This window comes from Delphinus delphis, chromosome 1, assembly GCF_949987515.2.
Source record: "Delphinus delphis chromosome 1, mDelDel1.2, whole genome shotgun sequence".
Lineage (NCBI taxonomy): Eukaryota > Metazoa > Chordata > Mammalia > Artiodactyla > Delphinidae > Delphinus > Delphinus delphis.
Window position 1 is genome coordinate 21,491,004 of NC_082683.1, and position 10,638 is coordinate 21,501,641.

Here is a 10,638-nt window from a genome sequence, read left to right on the forward strand (position 1 = left end):
GGCTTTTCTCTTTTGTCCTTTCTGTTAGAATGAGAACATTTTGATTTTTCTTCATCTGTGACCAGTGCCATAGACACAGGTTGATAGTTTTAAACTTACAGTATTGTTTGAACTTTACCTGTTTTTCTTGTCAAACCTGAGTACTCTACTTGCTGAAGTTTCTCATTTGATTCCAGAGTACTGTCCTCTACTCTCTAAGGCATTACTTTCCTTTTCAAGTGTGTTATGAAGGCAATATAAAGGATATGACCAGTTAGAGCAATTTCAATTAAAAAGGAAAAGATTTTACTTTGAAGTAATGGATATCTCGAAGAGGACATCTTCAGATGTTGATTTGGAGGCTCTTTCCCCCCCTTGACTGAGAGCTCTCGTTGTCCAGAGCTCCAAGACTAGACCTGGTTAACAAACATAGGAGACGAAGGTAGGACACATTGATGTGAGCTTTGTACAGAGATTTGTACATTTGTGTAATAGGCCTTTTCACGCTTTATGTGTAGCTTTTTACCTGTAACCTTTATTACATTGTAAATTAAACGTAACTTTTGTCATTCGGGTGCAGTCTGTGATTCGGTTGCCATCACCTATTTCTACTGCCATTAGGGAATATTTGTCAATACAGCTGTCAGGCTTGGGAGGTGATGCTCTGTCCCCATTTTATTACTACAAATAAAGATGCCCCCTGATGAACGTGGAAATTCTAATTAGAGATTCCAGTCCCCAGACTGAAGCCTCAGCGAGCAAAGTGGGTTAAGAAGTGCTTGCTGCCCTTCATCAGGAGGCAGAGCCGCAGGTCTGACGAGGAAGACTGGGCTTTGAGGCCCTTGTCCTGGGTGTAACCATTGCCCTCTGGTTACAGCTGCATGCATTTGCGCTATAGCTCAGGAGGCACAGGAGTGAAAGGAAGCTGAAGATGAGTACATTTAGAAGGGATTTCAGCCAGAGTTTGGATTGGATGGGTGGGTTTTGCATACTAGAACCTCGTGTGCAGGAAGCGCATTTGTGTGTGGTGAGACTTAATATATGTGGCTTTGTGGTGAAAATGCCAACTAGGTTCCAGATCCCTTAGATTGAGAGTGTGGACTCACGGCAGGAGCAGCCTGTTAAAGAACAGATCTGTAAAATCACAGACAAGTTAACTTCTCCACTGGCCTCCGCAACAGTGAGTGTCCTCGTCTTCATGAGGGTGCCTTCCTCTCATCACAGCGAAGGTTACTGTTAGTGCTGGTTAACTGTCACTCGTTGAGCACCTGCCTACTGTGCCAGCCATCTACAAGCATGTCATTTAATTTTCATAGCCCTAAGAGGAATACTGTTTTTATCCCCATTTTACAGATGAGAAAACGGGCTCAGAGCTAAAGTAAACTTCCTTATGATTTCGTGTAGTAAAGTCAGGATTTAAACTGTAGCCTGAATCCAGAGCCTGAGCACAGGTTTACACGGCCTCCGGGATGAGTTAAGGGGAAGGATGTGCCGGTCTTAGGTGGCTCGTCATTGTGCTCCGTAGACTGGAGCTAGGTGTTTGTTCTGAAGTTTGAAAAAAGTATTTTTGGGACTTCCCTGGTGGCACAGTGGTTAAGAATCCACCTACCAATGCAGGGGACACGGGTTCGAGCCCTGATCCGAGCCCTGGTCCAGGAAGATCCCACATGCCACGGAGCAACTAAGCCCGTGTGCCACAACTACTGCGCCTGCGTGTCACAACTACTGAAGCCTGCGCGCCTAGAGCCTGTGCTCCTCAACAAGAGAAGCCACCACAATGAGAAGCCCACACACCACAACTAGAGAAAGCCCGCGCAAAGCAACGAAGACTCAACGCAGCCAAAGATGAATAAATAAGTAAATAATTTTTTTTAAGAAGGGGAAAAAAAGGTTTTTTTCCAAACTGGACAACTTACTAGAAGGTATAATAAGGGATTTAGGTCTAGTTTAGATAATAAAATAAATCCTTCCTGGTGAGAGAAAATAAAATCCTTCCTGGTGAGAGATGTCATGCATTATTCGGTTTCAGAATTTGAGTTGCAGAGTAAAACGAATTGGTGTCTCAAAGAAGGCTCAACAGAGAATATCCAAGCCTACAAAGCTCTGTCTTTCTCTTCAAAGGTCCATTTGCCTTTAGTGGAAGCAGGACTGGCTGAATTTGGTGGTTACACAGCATACGGAGGCATGTGTGTATGGAAACCTGGCTCTCCTGGCACCAGATTTCTGATTTATTCCTATCATGTTTTAGTGCCCCTCAAAGATGAACACTGCAGGAAGGGGCTCAGCTGTGCCTCGCCCCTAATGCAGCTCTAGACGATGACTGTGGGTAGGTAAGCCCCTGCTGTTCACCACCAGGATCAGCAAATGGTCTCTATCACTCAGGTGAGCACAGTGCTGCTGAGGGATGCAGGGATGAGAAGCAGCTGTTGGTTTCCCCAGAGTCCTATGCCCCTAATAGACCACCTGCTAAGGAGGGAGGAGATGACTCTTCCCCTCCCCAGGGTGGGAGAGAGTGATGAACCCCATGGAGAAGGACCTATTGACAGAAAGCAATAGGTGATCACAGCTCAAGCTGTTTGGTGACTGCTTGCCTAAAATATGCTCATCATTATCAACTCAGAATTTTGGAGTCTGGAAGGGTTTGTAAGATCCTGTCTGGATCCCTCATTTTGCTTGCAAGCAAACCATGGCAGCGGGGACTGACTTCTACTTCTTTCAACTAATATGGATTGAACATGTGTGAGTAGAGATGAGTGAAACCCGGGGTGTCAGGGAGGCTTCTAGGGAGATGATGTTTGAGCTGAGCATTGAAGATCAAGGAGGGATTTGCTGCGTGAAGGACTGTGGGCCATGGTTCTCCAGGCAGAAGAACCAGTGTGAGAGGCATGGAAGGAGGACGAGGGGATGGCTGGGGGGTGGCAGGAGGGAGGAATCAGAAAGGCAGAGTCCAGGTCCCACATGGTGAGCTCTGCTGGGGAATTTGAATCTACCAGGGAGCCAATGAAGGATTTGTTTTCCTTACTTAAAAAAAAAAAATGTATACAGACATTCTTATACAGCAATATTGGAAAATCCAGAGACATATACCTCACACAGACACACACCCTCCTCACCCAGAGTGGGGAGACTTCCTCGGGGAGATTTCAGGCAGGGCAGCGACTGATCGGATTCAGATGTTAGAAAGTCCCTCTGGCAGCAGCTGAAGGTGAGTCTCGAAGCAGGGGAGACAGGTGTTCTAGTGTACTCTCTCACACAGTTTAGCAAACCTAGAGGTAAGTCCAGATGTAGAGAGAATAGGGAAAAGAAAGTTCCTTAGTAGTTCTATCTGTGAGAGGGAGGGGTGCTAAGAGGAGAGGGTCATGGAAAGCTTCAGACCTTTGATGTTTCCATATGGCGGAGGTGGGGGCACTCCAAGCAAGGGCAGCTGCAGGAGTAAAGGGGGTTGGGGTGGATTAAAGGCCCTGGCGATGATGTTGGGGGTGGTAAGAAGGCTGGAGTGCTCACCTACCGAATTGGGGTAGTATCTGTAGCCATGGAATGAAATTGCTGGAGGAATTGTATGTGGAGGCTTCTACCTCTGAACTGGGGTAGAGGTGCAGTTCCAGAATCAGCCAGCAGGCAGGGCCCTGCTCCCATCCTTGCAGCCGCCGTAGGAGCCAGTGTGAAGACCCAGGGTTGTGGGTGGCAGAAGATAGGAAGGGAAAGCATCTGGCTCCTTGTCAGGCACCTGATGGCACTTTACGTGTTTTACCTCCCTAAATTCTCCCAACAGCCCCGAGAGGAGGTTGGTTGAGTCCGACTTTATACCTGGAGAACTTGAGGCTCACAGAGTGCACAGCGGGCAACTGATAAACCAGCAGTTTGAACCTGGACCTGCTGTTGAGGATGACGAAAAACACAGGGGAGCTCCTGACTCAGGTTGCTGTCCCTGCCTGTGCCTGGGGTCTGTGAGAGACTCTGGATTTTGGTCCCTTTCTGATTTTTCTCTTTCTCAGTTTCCTAACCCTTCTATCTCCATCTCTGGTCCCTTTTGGGGTCCATGGAGCTCCAAGTGCTGTCTCCATACCTGGGCCAGGCTGGGTGACTGAAGCCCCCTCCAGACACTATTGCACTCATGGTCTGGGGACAAGGTTACTGACAGGAAGTGCAGGTGAGATGTGGAGAGAGGCTCTCAGGAGAGAACCTCTGATGACCAAGTCCCCCAGCCTGCCTGCCTCGGCCTCCCCTCCACCCCCACCATTACCACGGTCTTCCTCCACAGCCAGACCGCCACTTGGGCCTGGAGCCTGTTTTTCTGCGGTTATGCCCTCTCCAACTGACACCATCAAGACAGTCTCTCCTCCAGACCTTCCTCAGCAGTGTTCTGTTCATCGTCACTGTTCTCAAAGGGAAACAAAACCAAAACCTCTTTATTCCGCTTTCTCACCAGGTACCACAGCTTCCTCCTGTTTCTCTCTTCCACCTTGCACTACAACTTCTGGAAAGAATTGTCTCATCTGTGTCTTCATTCTCCACTTGCTTGTGAATCGACTTCAGTCAGGTTTTTGTCCTAACACTCCATCAAAACTGTGCCTGCTGATGACTCCAGTCCGTCTTGTTCACTGCTCTGCTCAGAACGCTCCAGAGGCCCCTCATTTCCTCTGGCCTGAGAGCCAGTCTTTTCACTGCTCTGCACCCCCTCCCATTGCCTCTCTGTCCTCCTACCTCTCTCCCCCTTGCTCATTCTGCTGCAGCCACCACGGGGTCTGGCTGGCCCTTCAGCCCTCAAGGCACACTCCCACCCTGCCCCTGTGGCTGGAACTCTTCTCCCAGATGGCTGCCTCCCTCACTGCCTTCAAGCTGAACAAGAGGAAGGCAGGCCCTGACCTCCAGAGGCTGGCCTGGCTCACACAGCTGGGCCTTGGTGCTCTCCTGCTGAACATATACAGTTTCACAGAACATCAGTGTCAGACAAGGCCACTCTGTGACCACGATGGATCAAGACAAACAGGACCACTCTGTAATGATGTCTGAACACAGACAAAAACGTGAACATTGTCCAAACCACAGAAAGGAATAATTACCTTAAATGTCAATGGACTGAATGCTCCAATTAAAAGACATAGAGTGGCAGACGGGATAAAATACAAGAGCCTACGATATGCTTCCTACAAGAGACCCACCTTAGGGCAAAGGACACATAGATTGAAAGTGAGGCAATGGAAAAAGATATTTCATGCAAATGGAAATGAAAAGAAATCAGGAGTTGCAATACTCATATCAGACAAAATAGACTTTAAAGCAAAGTCTATAAAGAAGGACATTATATAATGATAAAAGGATCAATACAAGAAGAGGATTGTACACTTGTCAACATATATGAACATAATTTAGAAGCACCCAAGTGCATAAAACAAATACTAACAGACATAAAGGTAGAAATTGACGGGAATTCAATAATAGTAGGAGAATTTAACACCCCACTTACATCAATGAACAGATCTTCTAGACAGAAAATCAACAAGGCAAGAGCGATCCTAAATGATACAATAGAACAGTTAGACTTAATTGATATTTTCAGGACATTACATCCAAACCACAAAAAGGACCAGCCATCCCTGTACTGGGTTGACTTGTGGCCCCAAAAGATACGTCCACCCAGAACCTCAGAATGTGACCTTATTTGGAATAAGAGCCTTTGCAGATGTATTTAAGGTAAGCATCTTGACATGCGATCATCCTGGATAAGAGTGGGCCCTAGATCCAATGATGAATGTCCTTGTAAGAGACAGAAAAGGGAAGACACAGAGACACAGAGGGGAAGCTTGTGAAGAAGGTGGCAGAGACTGGAATAACATGTCTATAAGCTCAGGAATGCCAAGGGCTGCCAGCAGCCACCAGAAGCCAGGAGAGAGGTATGGAACAGATGCTCCTTCAGAGCCTCCAAAAAGAACCAACCCTGCCAACACCTTGATATCCAACTTCCAGCCTCCAGAATTGTGAGAGAATAAATTTCTGTTGTTATAAGCCACAAGTTTGTAGTAATTTGTTATGGCAATCCCCCTAAGCTAGCTAATATGGGAGACTTGCTTTTTGCTAATAACAGTGGTAGCCTTGGTCTGGTCTTCCCTCCTTCTAGCTAAAGTTAATTAAGATCCCCAGTCATGAAAGTAAGGGGATGGAAAAAATATTCCTTGCAAATGGAAATCAAAAGAAAGCTGGAGTAGCAATTCTCACATCAGACAAAATAAAGACTTTAAAATAAAGACTATTACAAGAGATGAAGAAGGACACTACATACTGATCAAAAGATCAATCCAAGAAGAAGATATAACAATTGTAAATATTTATGCACCCAACATAGGAGCACCTCAATACATAAGGCAAATGCTAACAGCCATAAAAGGGGAAATCGAAAGTAACACAACCATAGTAGGGGAATTTAACACCCCATTTTCACCAATGGACAGATCATCCAAAATGAAAATAAATAAGGAAACCCAAGCTTTAAATGGTACATTAAACAAGATGGACTTACTTGATATTTATAGGACACTCCAACCAAAAACAACAGAATACACTTTCTTCTCAAGTGCTCATGGAACATTCTCCAGGATAGATAATATCTTGGGTCACAAATCAAGCCTTGGTAAATTTAAGAAAATTGAAATCGTACCAAGTATCTTTTCTGACCACAACACTATGAGATTAGATATCAATTACAGGAAAAACAGTAAAAAATACAAACACATGGAGGCTGAACAATATGCTACTAAATAACCAAGAGATCACTGAAGAATTGAAAGAGGAAATCAAAAAATACCTAGAAACAAATGACAATGAAAATACGATGATGCAAAACCTATGGGATGCAGCAAAAGCAGTTCTAAGAGGGAACTTTATAGCTATACAAGCCTACCTCAAGAAACAAGAAAAATCTCAAATAATCTAATCTTATACCTAAAGGAACTAGAGAAAGAAGTACAAACAAAACCCAAAGTTAGCAGAAGGAAAGAAATCATAAAGATCAGAGCAGAAATAAATGAAATAGAAACAAAGAAAACAATAGCAAAGATCAATAAAACTAAGAGTTGGTTCTTTGAGAAGATACACAAAATTGATAAACCATTAGCCAGACTCATCAAGAAAAAGAGGGAGAGGACTCAAATCAATAAAATTAGAAATGCAAAAGGAGAAGTTACAACAGACACCGCAGAAATACAAAACATCCTAAGAGACTACTACAATCAACTCTATGCCAATAAAATGGACAACCTGGAAGAAATGGACAAATTCTTAGAAAGGTATAACCTTCCAAGATTGGACCAGGAAGAAATAGAAAATATGAACAGACCAATCACAAGTAATGAAATTGAAACTGTGATTAAAAATCTTCCAACAAACAAAAGTCCAGGGCCAGATGGCTTCACAGGTGAATTCTATCAAACATTTAGAGAAGAGCTGACACCCATCCTTCTCAAGCTCTTCCAAAAAATTGCAGAGGAAGGAACACTCCCAAACGCATTCTATGAGACCACCATCACCCTGATACCAAAACCAGACAAAGATACTACAAAAAAAGAAAATTACAGACCAATATCACTCATGAATAGAGATGCAAAAATCCTCAACAAAATACTAGCAAACAGAATCCAACAACACATTAAAAGGATCATACACCATGATCAAGTGGGATTTATCCCAAGGATGCAAGGATTCTTCAATATATGCAAATCAATCAATGTGATACACCATATTAACAAATTGAAGAATAAAAACCATATGATCATCTCAATAGATGCAGAAAAAGCTTTTGACAAAATTCAACACCGATTTATGATAAAAACTCTCCAGAAAGTGGGCATAGAGGGAACCTAACTCAACATAATAAAGGCCATATACGACAAACCCACAGCAAATATCATTCTCAATGGTGAAAAACTGAAAGCATTTCCTCTAAGATCAGGAACAAGACAAGATGTCCACTCTCACCACTATTATTCAACATAGTTTTGGAAGTCCTAGCCATGGCAATCTGAGAAGAAAAAGAAATAAAAAGAATTCAAATTGGAAAAGAAGAAGTAAAACTGTCACTGCAGATGACATGATACTATACATAGAGAATCCTAAAAATGCCACCAGAAAACTACTAGCGCTAATCAATGAATTTGGTAAAGTTGCAGGATACAAAATTAATGCACAGAAATCTCTTGCATTCCTATACACTAATGATGAAAAATCTGAAAGAGAAATTAAGGAACCACTCCCATTTACCATTGCAACAATAAGAATAAAATACCTAGGAATAAACCTACCTAGGGAGACAAAAGACCTGTATGCAGAAAACTACAAGATACTGATGAAAAAAATTAAAGATGATACCAACAGATGGAGAGGTATATACCATGTTCTTGGATTGGAAGAATCAATATTGTGAAAATGACTATACTACCCAAAGCAATCTACAGATTCAGTGCAATCCCTATCAAGTTACCAATGGCATTTTTTATGGAACTAGATCAAAAAATCTTAAAATTTGTATGGAGACACAAAAGACCCCAAATAGTCAAAGCAGTCTTGAGGGAAAAAAACGGAGCTGGAGGAACCAGACTCCCTGACTTCAGACTATACTAAAAAGCTACAGTAATCAAAACAACATGGTACTGGCACAAAAACAGAAATATAGATCAATGGAACAGGATAGAAAGCCCAGAGATAAGCCCACACACCTATGGTCAGCTTATTTTTGATAAAGGAGGCAAGAATATACAATGGAGAAAAGACAGCCTCTTCAATAAGAGGTGCTGGGAAAACTGGACTGCTACATGTAAAAGAATGAAATTAGAACACTCCCTAACACCATACACAGAAATAAACTCAAAATGGATTAAAGACCTAAATGTAAGGCCAGACACTATAAAACTCTTAGAGGAAAACATAGAACACTCTATGACATAAATCACAGCAAGATCCTTTTTGACCCACCTCCTTGAGAAATGAAAATAAAAACAAAAATAAACAAATGGGACCTAATGAAACTTAAAAGCTTTTGCACAGCAAAGGAAACCATAAACAAGGCGAAAAGACAACCCTCAGAATGGGAGAAAATATTTGCAAACAAAGGAACTGACTAAGGATTAATCTCCAAAATATACAAGCAGCTCATGCAGCTCAATATCAAAAAAACAAACAACCCAATCCAAAAATGGGCAGAAGACCTAAATAGACATTTCTCCAAAGAAGATATGCAGATTGCCAACAAACACATGAAAAGATGCTCAACATCACTAATCATTAGAGAAATGCAAATCAAAACCCCAATGATGTATCACCTCACACTGGTCAGAATGGGCATCATCAAAAAATCTACAAATAATAAATGCTGGAGAAGGTGTGGAGAAAAGGGAACCCTCTTGCACTGTTGGTGGGAATGTAAATTGATACCGCCACTATGGAGAACAGTATGGAGGTTCCTTAAAAAACTGAAAATAGGGGCTTCCCTGGTGGCGCAGTGGTTGAGAGTCCGCCTGCCGATGCAGTGGACGCGGGTTCGTGCCCCGGTCCGGGAGGATCCCACATGCCGTGGAGCGGCTGGGCCCGTGAGCCATGGCTGCTGAGCCTGCGCCTCCGGAGCCTGTGCTCTGCAACGGGAGAGGCCGCAACAGTGAGAGGCCCGCGTACTGCAAAACAAACAAACAAACAAAAAAACTAAAAATAGAACTACCATATGACCCAGCTATCCCAGTACTGGGCGTATACCCTGAGAAAACCATAATTCAAAAAGAGACATGTGCCACAATGTTCATTGCAGCTCTATTTACAATAACCAGGACATGGAAGCAACCTAAGCATCCATCGACAGATGAATGGATAAAGAAGATGTGACACATATATACAATGGAATATTACTCAGCCATAAAAAGAAACGAAATTGAGTTATTTGTAGTGAGGTGAATGGGCCTAGAGTCTGTCATACAGAGTGAAGTAAGTTAGAAAGGGAAAAACACCATATGCTAACACATATATATGAAATCTAAAAAAAAAAAAAAAATGGTTCTGAAGAACCTAGGGGCAGGACAGGAATAAAGACGCAAACGTAGAGAATGGACTTGAGGGCACGGGGAGGGGGAGGAATAAGCTGGGACAAAGTGAGAGAGTAGCATGGACATATATACACTACCAAACGTAAAATAGATAGCTAGTGGGAAGCAGCCACATAGCACAGGGAGATCAGCTCTGTGCTTTGTGACCACCTAGAGGGGTGGGATAAGGAGGGTGGGAGGGAGACGCAAGAGGGAGGGGATATGGGGATATATGTATATGTATAGCTGATTCACTTTATTATACAGCAGGAACTAACACAACATTGTAAAGCAATTATGCTCCAATAAAGATGTTTAAAAAAATAGATCCCTAGTCATAGAATTGCCCCCACTCCTACAGCATCCAATCCAGAGCAAAGTCCTACTTCCTGAAGCCCTCCCAAATCATCTAACCGAAGTCCAAATCCCATAGTAATTCATTTCTAACACCCTCTTACTGAGTGACCCCACGGTCACCATGGAGTACGCTGTCCCTCACTACAAGTCAGAAACTCAACTTGATAACTGCCCTTTCTGGTGGTTTTTGGCTGGAGGTCCTTCACAAAGTCTTTACCCAGAGGTTACCATCTCCAGTGAA